This window comes from Saimiri boliviensis, chromosome 5 (genome assembly GCF_048565385.1).
Source record: "Saimiri boliviensis isolate mSaiBol1 chromosome 5, mSaiBol1.pri, whole genome shotgun sequence".
Lineage (NCBI taxonomy): Eukaryota > Metazoa > Chordata > Mammalia > Primates > Cebidae > Saimiri > Saimiri boliviensis.
Genome location: NC_133453.1, coordinates 138,350,924 through 138,365,540, shown reverse-complemented (window position 1 = coordinate 138,365,540; position 14,617 = coordinate 138,350,924). Strand labels below are relative to the sequence as shown.

The window sequence follows — 14,617 nt, the reverse complement described above, 5'->3', positions numbered from 1 at the left end:
CTCAGCCTCCCAAGTAGCTGGGATTACAGGTGCTGCCACCACGTCCAGCTAATTTTTTTTATTTTTAGTAGAGACGGGGTTTAGTCATGTTGGCCAGGCTGGTCTGAAATTCCTGACTTCGGGTGATCCACCCCACTAAGCCTCACAAAGTGCTGGGATACAGGCATGAGCCACCTTGCCCAGCTACCACCAGGGCTTTTAATGGCTCTCTGCTCACTTAGAATGGTCTTCCTGGACTCCATCTCAGTAACTCCCAACTCAACTCAAGCATCAGAAGCCCTCCAGGGCTCCCATGGCATCTCTATGCAAGCCTATAACGATGTGCTATGATCAATGAAATCAGCTCCATGAGACTGGGAGTTCCCAACAATCAGGACCTGACCTGGCTCAGGACTTGGGACATCAGAAAACTCACAATAAATGGTGACTGATAGATAGAAAAGTCAACGGCCAAAGGCATCCCTGTGAAACCAACCAACCTGGAATGCCTTGAAGACCAGCTCTCAGAATTGTTTATTGGACATGAGTGTCCCGAGTGTCCCTGCCATCCCATCCAGAGTGCCAGAGTGTCTCTGCCATCCCATCCAGCTGTCTCTGCTCTGCTCAAGGGAGCATGAGTCCTTTGCCTTTTACCACAACTTTCCCTCTCACTCTTTGAAGGTAGCAGAGCTTCATTTTTGGGCTTCTCACTAGCAGGGGCCCCCATGGGTATGACAAGCTGCTGGGAGATGCTGAGTGTTCTCAGAGAGAGGGGAAGCCAGGCTGCAATCAGCATGCCTGTCTTTGTAAGCATTTCTGGTAAACTGCTCAAAATCTCCACAGAAACAGGCAGAAATCTCCAGCCAATTGTCATCATCTCTTTTTCTCATTTTAAACACATATTCACTTTCACACCTAATTTTGTATTAATTTTCTTAAAGAGCGTCTCCAAATTGTTTACCTTTCAGGCCTCCCAAAACTTGGATCTGCCCCTGCTTCACAATCCCTATATACTCTGCTCCTTCATCACTGGCCCTGGCTCCCCATGAGAACACCTAACCAAGTCAGGCCCACTTTTAAAATACCTCCCAGGAAGGATTTAACGCCTCTTCTCCTAAAGAGAAGTTTAAGGTGTCTCATTAGTTTCACCATCAGGTGAAGATACAGAAAAAAAAATCTGTGCAGAGATTGATAGAGGCAAAACATTATACCTGATCCTGCCATCACAAGCAAAGCCTTTTCTGAACAGTTAACTGGCAACATTTCAAGGTAATTTAAATATAAAACCCCTTCCATTTGTGTGTAATTATCAACAATTACAAAAAAAGTCTTAACAAAGCAAGTGTTCTCCATGACAAGATATATTATTTGAATTCAGAGAACTATTTTCACTCACCTTCCATTGTCCACAGTATAACTGTAATTTAAAAATTACTTTTCTAGTTTACATGCACTTAAATTGACAGTTGAGTTGTTATAAATCCTTTACTCAAAAGTCATATAAGGAACGTGATTCTTCACCAGATCACCACATTGTAGTACTCTACACTTCTGGAAAAAAGGTTTAAGGAAAAATATATATAGTTCTTTAAAAATATATTTGTGTGTGACCATAGATTTGAACAAAGTTCTTTCCAGGTGACAACAGAGACCTCTAATCATCTTGTAGTTATAAGGAGAAATCAAGCTGAAATTGATTTCAAAGCCTGTCCAGCTGAGAAACTCATCTCTGCAGGAGTCTGTATTAAAGCATATGAATAATATAAAAATTAGCTGTTCCTTCCATGTGTAACACAGAGAGAATACATATGCAGTTTTATTAATCGGTCCTGTTAGGCTATATCAGGCCTTTCAAAATATGTTAGGTGAGACACATAATAAATTTTATCTTGTAAAAGTAGCTGTTCATCTACTTGTCACAGGTAGGTCATAGTTTAACCACCCAAGTGCAATGAAAACAGTCCTCACTTTATTCCTGAGGACTACTTTAACTCGATTAATCCCCAGGAGATAGGGTCTATGAACATAAATTTGAATTCTAATGTCCATTAAATCTGCCAGATTTACACTCTCCATCTTAGAGACAGCATGAAATAGTGAAACAGTATGAGTTCTGTACACAGAAACAGCCACATGCATTTCCAAATTCATCACTAACCTTGTGCAAATGACTGGACTCCTCTCTGCCTCAGTGTTCCTCATCTGTACAGGGGAAGAGAATCTACTTTGTATATTTCATAGACAAGATAAAGTGCCTAACATGGTGCCTGATACAAAGTTAACTCTTAATCATCTTATTTTAGGCATGGTTTTCATCATTCTTACTGCTTTGGAATGATTGATCAGGCTAATGACAGATACTCTTCAACGATTTACATCCTTCCTGCATTTAAATACTTGTAACCAGCGATTAAACAGGTGCTGCTGAGGCAAAGCGCAGCGCCCTTGGTCTCTTTCTAAACACCCACCTGTGAGGAGTAAGTGCTCTAAAATTCCCCTTTGTATTATCAACACCTGTGCTACCCAACGGGGCACCACCCCGGCTCTCAGAGGTTTGTCCTTTAACAGATATACAACAAATATCTGTCGAATTGAAACTTTGCTGACTCAAACAAAAAATGAATGCTAATGGGAATCATAATCCATAGAAATCCCTCAATAAGTAGTGTCTGAATTCTGTGCGTTCTGAAGCAGGTGTTCTAACGTCTCACGGTTCACTGAGAAGCTGCTTGGTACCTTAAGTGTTTACACTCTTGTACCTTCCAGACCAGGCTCCTGTAAGCATCTAGAGGAGGCTGAAACCCTCTGCGTCGCCCAGAAGTTGATTCAGGCCCGAGAAAACCTCTTTGTTGGCAACCCAAACACTTAAAAAAAAAAAAAAAAAAAAAAAAAAAAAGCCGTCAGCTCACCATTTGCTTAAGAAATGTACAGTGCACTAAGGAACTAATTGCGGAAACTAATCGCCTCTCAAGTTCACCACCACCATCACCGTCTTTATTTTTAACTTACTTATTCTTAGTGGGATTGAGACACTGTTACCTACGCAATTATCCCAAGGATTTCTGCTCTTGGGTCGCTGAGCAAATGTCAGCGCAAAGAATGAAAGTTGAACCTCCGGGTCTGTACAAAAAGAGCGTGTCAAAGCCCACCCAGCTGAAGAACTGACCTCTGCAGGAGGAGTCCGGGTTGTGGCGGTGACTAACTCCGGAGCGCCCCGGGGAGACCCAATGTGTGGCCTTTAAAATCAGAAATCCGGGGGCAGGATGCCCTCCCCTAGTGCGCCTTCCCGTGCGCCACGCCTGGATTTCTGCCTCCAGTCCTCAGGACACGTTTCTGATCTCTGAACCAGCAAGCAGCTCCGGGGTAGTGGCTCCACTGAATTCCCATGCTGGACCCTGCAGGTCCCCAACTCCTAGCTTTGGTTGCGAGAAGACGCCCACCCCCAGGAAAGAGCAGGCGGCGACTCTGCTGCCCGGCCCACGCGCGCTGCCAGGTGAACCCGGCGCCGCCCTCACCTGTGCGAGGCCGCGTTCGGGGGCTGCAGAGCCGGGCTGGCGCGCGCTCCTCACCTGCAAGGGACCCGCAGTCGCCGCTCGGGAGCGCAGGGAGCAACCCTGACGCGGCGGGGGCGGAGGCATCACCGAAGGCCCCCGGACTTCCTCGGCCCCACCTCCCTCCACGCCCTGGCGAGCCCCGCCTTCAAGGGGAGGAGGCGGCCGCGCGTCACCTTTGAGCAGCCTCCCACCCCAGCGCGCGCGCTGCCGCCTGGAGTTGCAGGGAGGCGCGGTGCTTGGCGCTGGGCACTGGCTGGCCGTATAGAAGGCGGTGGCTTGTAATTCATTCGTCTGGGTTGGCTCACAGGAAGGGGAAGGTGTGTCCAAAAAGTCCAGAGTGAGGAAACAGGACGAGGATGAGCTTGCAAACTCGTCAAATCATAATAAGTCGTCTTCACGGATAATCACAAGGGTTCTCTTCGTTCCTGTGGGTCCCTGATAGATTTCTGGGAAGACTGCAGCCTCCCTTTGTAACTCCCTGATCCTGGGAAGAGGCACTCGAGCTAGGCAGCCTGTTAAACCTGTGCCACGTGTGCCTGACTGTGGGTGGAACGTGGCCGCCAGATCCACAGAACTGTTTCCTGAGCCTCCGAGCCTCATCTATGAGCTACGGTCGGCGTGCTGCTCAACTGGCCGTCCCGAGTCCGAGTACTCAGCAGAGACCCCTAATGACCGTCCCGCGCGATTGTTGGCACTCAGTGACTGCCATTTCTTCCCGCTTTCCCTTACTTTGTTTTTCTCCCTTTATCTTCCCCCTGTTTCCTGCCCTAATTGTCTTATTGCACTTTCGTTTGCTGTTTCACTGCCTGGTCAGTTTCTTTCCCGGTCTGTTAATGAGCCTGAGTCTGTGCGCCGCAGGAATTTGGGTGGATTAGGAGGAGAAATGCAGAGTATGATCCGTGCCTTCAGGGAGATCAGGGACTCACCTCCTGGGAAATAGCATTTTTGAAATTACATGCAAGAGAGTTATAGAAAATAATCCTAAAATGGGAATGGGACCTCTGGGAATAGGCGGGCTGAGAAATGAAGCGTTTACTTGGTGTCATTGGTAATTAAGAGCTCCGGTTTTGGCGTCAGAAAGAGCTCAAATCAAATTCTACCTGGGCAACTGATTGTGTAACTGAACGAGTTCACTTGACCTCTCTAAATTTCCACTTCAACAAACTGGTCATTTAAGCTATGAAATAGCTTAAAATATTAGTTAGCGCATACTTTCTGAGAAAATAATTAGGTAATTTACATAAAGTCCTCATTACAGTGTCCTGGGCCATGTTAACCACTTAATAAAAGTTAGCTAATAACAACACTAAGGTAGGAAATGAAGGAAAGGCGGATAAAAATTTAGAAAACATGAGGACATAATAAAAAACACAATTCCTAATACAACAATAGCTACCACTGAGGAACACAACTTCACACCAGTTTGCGATTGTCATGTAAAACGCGGTCATACTGAATTTTCACACACTGGTGGACAGTTAATAAAGTCGTTAATTTTAATCCCAGCACTTTGGGCGGCCGAGGTGGGTGGATCACCTGAGGTTAGGAATTTGAAACCACCCTAACCAACAAGGTGAAATCCCGTCTCTAAAAAAAAAAAAAAAAAAAAAAAAAAAAAAAAAAAAAAATTGTGAATTTAATTTAAGATAGGGAAACTAAGCCTCAGAACCATGAAATAACCTGCCTGAAGCTTTGAGTCTAGTAGTCAAGTCAGAGCAAGCTGAGGCCTATATGCTGACAGTTACATCCCCTACAAGAGAACAGAGGTTAGGGGAAAACAGTATAAAAGAAGAGGGCCGGGCGCGGTGGCTCACGCCTGTAATCCCAGCACTTTGGGAGGCCAAGGCGGGTGGATCATGAGGTCAAGAGATCCAGATCATCCTGGTCAACATGGTGAAACCCCGTCTCTACTAAAAATACAAAACAGTAGCTGGGCATGGTGGCACGTGCCTGTAATCCCAGCTACTCAGGAGGCTGAGGCAGGAGAATTGCCTGAACCCAGGAGGAGGAGGTTGCGGTGAGCTGAGATCGCGCCATTGCACTCCAGCCTGGGTAACAAGAGCGAAACTCCGTCTCAAAAAAAAAGAAAAAAAAGGAAGAAGAGAATGAGCAGTAGGTAGAAGAAGCAATCATACCTTTAAAGCTGACTAAGAATACAAATGAATTAAAATAGTAAGTGAACCCACACAAAAAGCTTTTTGCCTTTAATTCCTGCACTAGTGAAGTTCCTGTTCTGTGGTTCTGGCAGTCCAACCGCAGTTTTCAATCATTAAATGGTATAGAAAGTGAAACAACTAAAGATACAGAAATCTAAGGTCACAACTTCCCCCTCCCACCACAATACACTCATCTGTCCAGCTTCCTAGTTTTTTTGTTTTTGTTTTTGAGTCGGAGTCTCGCTCTGTCTCCCAGGCCGGAGTGAGGTGGAGCCATCTTGGCTTACTGCAACATCTGTCTCCCGGGTTCAAGCGATTCTCCCTCCTCAGCCTCCGGAGTAGCTGGGATTACAGGTGTGTGTCACCATGCCCCGGCTAGTTTTTCTATTTTTAATAGAGACGCGGTTCACCATGTTGGTAAGGATAGTCTTTATCTCTTGACCTCTTGATCCCAAAGTGCTGGGATTGTGGGCATGAGCCACCGCGCCCGGCCTGTTTTTTGTTTTTAATTATTCAAACATATTACTTGTCTCCTTGTATGTTCCACCCAGGATATGTACCGCCCAGGAAATAACATTGTTGCTTATACCAATTAAACTTTACTACATAACCACCTCAGCATTTAGAATGGCAACTGGACTCCTACATGTAGCTGATAAAATTTTAACACACTTTTGTTGTATTGAATTTCTCTAAACAGATTTTGAACCAGGTCTTACATTATGGGCAATGGTTAGTGATATCATAATTATACTTAATAAAATAAAATCTCCTGCACATATCACAGGCAGCTTTCTCTCTCTTGTGAGCAACCAGATATTTGGCCTCTGAAGAAATGCCCCTGTTGTCAATGTGATAATTGAGATGGATATTTCCCACTTTTAGATATGATTGCTTTTACATCTTGAACAATGTATGTTCGGTTGCAGGACAATCTAATATCAGCACCTGTTCTTTTAAATTGCAAATGGAAGATGTGTCTTCTGAAGGCCCAGTTTACCCCTTGGCTATCACAGCTATACTACCTGTCATACGTGCAGAAGCACTGTTAAGTGCATACAGAGGCTAGAAAACAATTAGTTCATTTATCTGGCAATATCCCTGTGCCCATTTGAATGAGCCAGAGTATTTCAAATAGAACAAGTGAAATTGCTGTAGCTACTCAGAATCTCTGACAATGAGGGTTAAAGCAGTCTTCTCTAAAGAAGACAAGACCCTGTCTGTAAATACACAGGAACCAGAGTTCCATACCTTCTCTGCTCAGAGGGAGCCTCTTTGGGTCATACTATCAGAGTTGGCCATGCAATCAAAGCAATCTGGCTCCAATTGGAGGACACAAGGCTAATCCTGCTAGGACAAGTCCCTTGATGTCAAAGAGAAAGCTTTCTGAGATCTGCTAGCAGCAATGTAAGGGCTTGGTACCTAGCTTCCCTCACATTTTCCTTCATTGGTACTTCTCATCTTTTCTGGGCCAATAAGAGCAGAAGTAGAAAAACAACTGACACATGAACGTGTAAATCTAGATCTACCAGGGGTTAAAACAAATATAATGGTTAAAGCAAAATTTAGTCCATTGTCCAAATGTTTATTTTAGGTGTGTTTTAAGAGAGTATATATACTCTGTTATGTGGCATTGAGAAACTGCATTTCTTTTATTGTTAGTGCAAATAATCTTCATTATTATATTTACTCAGGATTTTTTTCCTTTGGCATAATTGTCATCTTATCCCCTTTTTATAGGCAGGTGTGGAGAGACCAAATTTAGTGACTCACTTCAGACCTAGCTCTGCCACTTACTAGCTATAAGCTTTTCCTGTGGCTTTACTTTCTTGAACAAAAGAATGGCCCTGACAGAAAATGAGTCTTATTCTCTAATTATTCAGAAATAATTGTTATAAAATCTCTTTGGAAACCAACATCAACATTGAATTGTCTTAATGACAATTCTACTTATAAAGTTATTTCAAATACCTAGACATGTATTTAACACAAGCTGATTAGCTGGAAGTGTTCACAGTAAATTGTTCAAAGATAGATTTTTATGGATGTTATACTTTTACCGGGTGAGAATTTTTATGGCCAAAATGAACCTCTGGTAGTGATGGGTTCTGAAAAGTTAAATTATTAGAGGCTTGGAGTTAACTCTTAAAAGACTTAGTCTGCCATTCATCAGATGGGTAAAATGGAACCAAATTCATTTCTTCAGATGAAGGTTAGCTTTGCCCCAAGATTACTACCTTGGTACCAACATTTTTACCTGATGATCTGAATTCCATTCAGTTAGTTAATTGCTTAAACCTTCCCCTAGGCCAGGGGAGAGTTTCATACTGTACAGAATTTCTCGCCTTAATTCACTTTTATTTAACTGTTCTCTAATGTGTTGTCATTGGCAGTAGTGAGGGGTATCTTAGAATCAACCTTGGGAAATATGCTGTTGAACATGCTTTTGCAATGTTGGTCAGGGTCATTGTTTTTTAGAATTACACTGCCTGTTTTAAGGTGATCCAAGGAAGAAGTTATCATTCATTTCAGATACAAAAATCTTGGGCTTTTCCACAGCAAATTGTTTGTTTGCATCCGGTGGGCTCTGCAAATATCACAGCTGAATTTGTTTTCCTCTTTAATGGAGCCACTAGAATGCACAGAGTGGACCACCTCTGGCAAGTATTCAGAACTGCTTATTTGTACATTGCACATTACATTTTTTATCTTTTTTTTTTCTACCTTTATTTCCCTAAATGGGAGATGAAACTAGAGGAATTTTCAGGACAAGAATATTTAGATAACAATCAATTCTTCATGCAAAATTGTTGCGATTCACTCAGGGTAGCTGGCAAAGTATTAGGGAAATATTAAGGAAAGTTGTAGATTGTAGTCTTAAACCTTTTGGAAGGATGAAACGTTTTATTGGGAGAGGTGGAAGGCAGCCAGTCAATTACATTAGGGAAGAGACAGGGATGATAAAAGGTTTTCCTACCTTAAAACATCTGTTTACGCCACATTCCTGTGTCTCTATTCTGTTTACTCATGTAAACCGAGGTACCAGGTTCATCTCAATGGGACTAGTTGGACAGTGGCTGAAGCCCAAGAAGGGCAAACCAAGGCCGGGTGGGGTGCTGCCTCGGTTTCACGCAATTTCAGCTCATGAAACCTCCACTTCCAGGGTTCAAGTAATTCTCCTGCCTCAGCCTCCTGAGGCGCTAAGATTACAGGTGTGCACCACCATGCCCAGTTAATTTTTTTGTATTGTCAGTAGAGATGGAATTTCACCATTGTTAGCCAGGATGGTCTTGATCTCCTGACCCTGTGATCTGCCTAACTCGGCCTCCCAAAATGCTGGGGTTACAGGTGTGAGCCACTGCGCCTGGCCTTTGAAATACAATTTATTAAGAAATATTTCTTTGAGAACTATAAGTAAAGTGACAAGGAATAGGCTCAGAAACCCACGTTTACAATGCATGTGGAGACATTATCTTGCTGGCTGCCCATGTTCTGGGTAGCTCTAAAGTGGACATTTTAGTGAGGTGTGCTCAGGGAGGCTTGTGTCCCCTGCAAGATAGAAACTTCCATGGTCATTTAATGATGAAACCTGGCAGGCGAATAAAAGGTAGAATTAGCAGCACCAAGAAGAGTGTGACTGAAAGTCAAAAGAGTGGAAATTAAAAATGAAAAATCAAGTGATCAATGAACAGTGGGGGAAGTGAGCTGGAACTTAAATTGGCCAGGCAAAACTACTATGGACCATCAGGACAAGAAGACCAGAAAGTGTGAAGATAAATAAGGTAGACAAGTAAAAAATAATGGTCTGATTATATAAGTAATGATGATAATGAGCCCAATAGAATCAAAGTTTGTACTATATATAGCTGTAATGTAAGTCAGACAAGAAAATTGATTTTTTTTCTTTGGAATCACACTTTCCTCAAGGTGTGGCTGTCACTGCAGTTTTTAGAAATACAGCAATACTCTGGTTAATGAACTACCAATGTACCTTATCTGACTATATTATTCTCTGAGAATATGAAAACTCATTAGTTCATTCCTATAAAGGCAACTCAGGTGAATGCATAAGCCTATGGTTATTAAGAAGAATATAATGTTAAAAAGAGTTATTTGTAAGAATTAATGTCTTGTTTTAATATGTAGCATCTACCTAACATAAACTTCCAAAATAAAATTTGCAATTATATCTGTAGAAAATATATCTTTTATTCCATTAATGTCTTCGTTGTTTTCTCACCTTGTCTTTTGCTGTTGGCTTCCAATACACAGCCTTTGGCTTACCACCTTTCCTACCACCCCACTTATTCTTTCATTTTTGAGTATCTAGATAGACTCATTGTCAGTAACATGTATCCAAATTCTAACTCCCCCAAAGCCCACACAAATTACTGTCTCCTTCACAAAGAATCCCCTCATTCCTCAACCAGAAAAGATCTCTCGCTCTCTCTTAAGAATACCCATGGTGGCTGGGCGTGGTGGCTCATGCTTGTAATCCCAGCACTTTGAGAGGCCAAGGCTGGTAGATCACAAGGTCAGGAGTTTCAAGACCAACCTGGCCAAGATGGTGAAACGCCATTTCTACTAAAAACACAAAATTAGCAAAGCATGGTGGCGGGTGCCTGTAGTCCCAGCTACTCAGGATGCTGAGGCAGAGAACTGCTTGAACCCAGGAGGCAGAGGTTGCAGTGAGCTGAGATCACACCACTGCACTCCAGCCTGGTCTACAAGACTCCATTTAAAAAAAAAAAGAAGAAGAATCCCCATAGCAATACTACCGGTTTTAAAATGCTTCAATCAAGAACAACTGCTTCTGTCATTACAAAATACTTATTTTGAATACCTTTCTTATCTTTCAAACATTTGTTTCAGAAATATTTCTGAAATACTCTATGCTAGACAGTCTTGGCAGAATGCAAGCTTTCTGATTTCACACACTTATCAACATACCAGTTATCTAGTGTAACAACCCCAAAACTTAGCTGTTTAAAGGAACAAGCATTTATTATCTGAGTTTTGGTGGGACAGGAATGCTGGTCTGGCTTAAATGGGTGCTTCTGACTCAGGATCTCCCATGAGGTCACAGTCAAGCTGTTCACCAGGGCTGCAATCATCTCAATGGCCACCTAGATCCAGAGTGTCGGCTTCAAATCTCACTCACATGGTTGTTGGTAGAACTCATTCAGTTCCTTGAAACATGGACCTCTACACAGGTGGCCTAATGTTATGTGTCCTCATGTTATGGCAACAAGTAAAGAAAGAGAGAGACTGCAAGAGAAAGAGACCAAGATGAAAGGTACCATCATTTTATAGCCTAATCTTGAAATGATGCCCTGTAACTTCCGCCATTCACTAGACATAAATCAGTAAGTTCATCTAAAGTGCAGAGAAAGGGAATAGCATAAGGGCCAGAACATCAGGAGGATAGGATCAATGGGGACCAATTTAGAAACTGCCTATGACACCTAATTAGCACAACAGATATATAATAAATGTCTGATAAAAAATAATCTGTTTAGAGTTTATTGAATTTCTTGAATCTATGAGTTTATAGTTTTCATAATTTGATGAAGAATGTTTCAGCCATTATTTCAAAATTTTTATGTCCCCACCGCACCCCCCTTTTTTTGGGGGGTGCTGTTACAGATGGTTAGGCCATTTGACACTAACCTACTGCTCACTAATGCTTTGTTCGTGTTTTCCTTTTCCTCAGGCTTCTTTTCTCTGTGTGTTTCATTTTTGGATAGTTTCTACATGTTCAAGTGGATTACTTTTTTTTTTTCCGTAATAGCTTCTCTCTCCTAATTCAATACAATGTATTTTTCATCTCAGAAATTGTCTTTTATTTTTAGGATTTTTGACTTGTATCTTTTATATAGCTTTTATTTTTCTCCTTCCTATGTTTATCTTATCCTCTACTTTGCTGTAGTAGAGAATACATTAATAATACTATTTTATCCTCTTTGTCTACTAATTCTATCATCAGTTTTATATTTATTTCTGGGTTTCTTTAGATTGACTTTTTTTTTCTACTTGTTATGGGTCTTATTTTTTCTCTGCATGCCTAGTAAATTTTGATTGTCATACAATGTGAATTTCAATAGATGTAACATTTTTTAGAATTATTATTTATTTAAATATTAGAGGGCTTCTTTTTCTTGAATGCAGATACGTTTCTTGGAAAAAATTTCATTTTATTGAGACTGGCTTTAATGTTGGTTGGGTGGATCCAGAACAATCTTTAGTCCAAGTTATAACTTTCAAGGATTCTATTGCATGTGTTAGCTCTTTCCTTACTACCTTATGGAAACTTGAACTATTCTTGACCCTGTATGAACCTCAAGGATTGTTCCACCTGCCTCTTTCTGGTGGTTTCCTTAAATACATCAACTAATTGGTATTAAGCTAAACATTGAGATAAATTCTTTGTTGATAAATCTCAATCTCTCTCTCTCTCTCTCTCTCTCTCTCTCTCTCTCTCTCTCTCTTTCTCTTTCTCTCTCTTTCTCTCTCTCTCTTGCTCTGGGGAGGGGGCAGATGTTTTCTCTCTATACTCTCTCCCACAAATGATGGCCACATTGGCCTTTCTAATCTCTCCTCAAGTCAGAAAAGCCACCAGGATTTTCTAGGTGTTCCTATTCCTGAAACCCTATAGTCAATAAGCTGAGAATGCTGTAGGACTTATTTCATGTATTTTCCTATTCTTAAAGTTCATAGGACTGCATTTTCTATTGTTTAATATCTGAAAATGCCATTGTTTTATATATTTGGGTTGGCTGTTGTTGTTTTTAAATATAGGAAGATAAATCCAGCACTTTTAGTCCATCATGGTCAGTAGCTGAAGGCTAATCCTATAGGCATTTGGCTCAATAACATTTAGCCTCTCTGTGACCTGTATGGCATTTATTCTTTGTGAGAGAAGAGACTTGACTATATACATATGTGTGTGTGTGTGTGTGTGTGTGTGTGTGTATTTTGCGACAGAGTCTTGTTCTGTCACCCAGGCTGAAGTGCAGTGGCATGAAATTGGCTCATTGCAACCTCCGCCTCCCAGGTTTAAGAGATTCTCCTGCCTCAGCCTCCTGAGTAGCTGAGATTACAGGCATGCACCATCACGCCCAGCTAATTTTTGTATTTTTAGTAGACACTGGGTTTCACATGTTGGTCAGGTTGGCCTCAAACACCTGGCCTTGTGATCCGACTACTTCAGCCGCCCAAAGTGCTGGGATTATAGGCGTGAGCCACAGAGCCTGGCCAACTAAATTTTTTAAAGCTAACAGAGACATGTACCAGGAGTCAGAATATCTGAGTTCATAACTTGGCTTCAGAAAATTATAGTGGTATTTTTCAAGCAATTTCCTGAAGAGATTAGACCAGATCAAAGATTCTTAGAATTTTCATTCAAGGAATTTACTGTATTACCATTATTATTTTTAATTTGGTTACCTTGAATATCTTACTGGCAGCTCAGATAAGTTGGTCCAGCCCCAAATTTCTCTTAATGCCACCAATACTCAGTCAGGGGTCTGATGACTATAACAGCAGTGTTGATTCATTGAGTTGATCTAATTCCAGCCAAAAGCAAAGCAGCAGCATCTTAGAAAGCCTGTGCAGTCCTTACTATGGGAAATTGTCTACTTCCATACTTCCATTAAGAGTAAGCTTTTATAGGTCTAGCACCTAACTTTTATAAATCTTTTCCTCAATACTAAATAGTATCTTTGCAAAAGTAATAATATTAACACTTCACACAGGAATCACCACTCTCAATATTGACCAATCTTTTTAAATAGCAACCAGGCAGAGTTCCAGGTCTCTATGATACCAATCAAAATTTCTCTGTCAAGACCCTGCTTCTCATTCTCTTTGAAATATGCCAAGGATGTACTGATTTTTCTTTAAGACACTTGGATAAGATCTCATTGCATTCTAGATTAATATAACCTGAAGTAATTTGGAAATTAGGCTACCAAGCATAAAGTCACTAAGCAACTTTATCTTTCAAGGCAACTGGCAAACAATTAAAGACATAACTTATGATCCCAAGCACTCTTGTGCATCTTTCATTTGTAAGTGAAAATAAGGTGCAATGACCAGCATCAAAAGACTTCTTAAAAGTGGCAGGTTTTCTATTAATATGCTCAGATGAGTAACTTCCTTACCTCCAAGTTGTCTTTGATGGACCATGTTCTCGTTCATTCCAAATCCAGCTCAGTGTCTCCTATCATATGATAAGACCTTACCACTTCTAGAACCACCTGCAGCATAAACAAAATTAGCCATGTAAATTTCCATTTCAAATTAGCTCTCTTTCCTAATTTGTCTATATATTTTAATGGAATTACTACTCAAGCTTTCACTAATCATTTCTTTTTCTACTTACCTAATGTATTCTATCATCTGAATAACAGTGTTAAAAATTTGAGTGTCTAGAACCCTATACTAGGTTTTGTTTGCTTTTTGACCAACAATGGGGAGATAGACTGGTCATGTCTTAAGCATGAGAACTTAAGCAATAAGAGGTAAATAAACTACTAGAACTTACCTGGTATAGTGTATGTGCTTATTCACTGAGGATGACCTTAAGCAATTTCATGAGCCTTAAATGTGACTTGGAAATGGTGTCTACATCAAAGGATTAGTGTGAGGATAATACATATTTTGAATATATCTAAGCCAAGCCAGATTCTCAAAAAATTGAATTGGTGGATGCAGTAGTGATGATAATGATGATGATGATGATGATGATGATGATGATGATGATGATAAAGTTCATGCCTGTAAGTAACCTTTATCTCCTTTATTGTTTTTTTTACGGCATTTTATTATGAAGGAAATCTGAAACATACAGCAGACTTGGAAGACTTACTATGCAAACCTGTATAGCCACCACCTAGATTCTACTACACATTTTGTTGCATGCCATTT

At 41.1% G+C, this 14,617-nt stretch overlaps 1 protein-coding gene across 16 annotated transcripts in view; it reads right to left on the bottom strand.

Moving 5' to 3' along the window:
• The window catches only part of MCTP2 (multiple C2 and transmembrane domain containing 2), a 279,413-nt gene extending 265,537 nt beyond the window's left edge, over positions 1 to 13,876 (bottom strand). For 3 of the 16 annotated variants that reach the window (XM_010349398.3, XM_010349388.3, XM_074400069.1), the window contains exon 1: positions 3,495 to 3,600. The gene's annotated coding sequence lies outside the window, so the exon portion shown is untranslated. Of the gene's footprint in view, positions 1 to 2,137; positions 2,844 to 3,145; positions 3,611 to 13,851 lie in introns of those variants that run through there. The other 13 variants (XM_074400065.1, XM_074400067.1, XM_074400064.1 and 10 more) reach the window with 13 other exon arrangements.
• Positions 13,877 to 14,617: the final 741 nt, after the last annotated feature.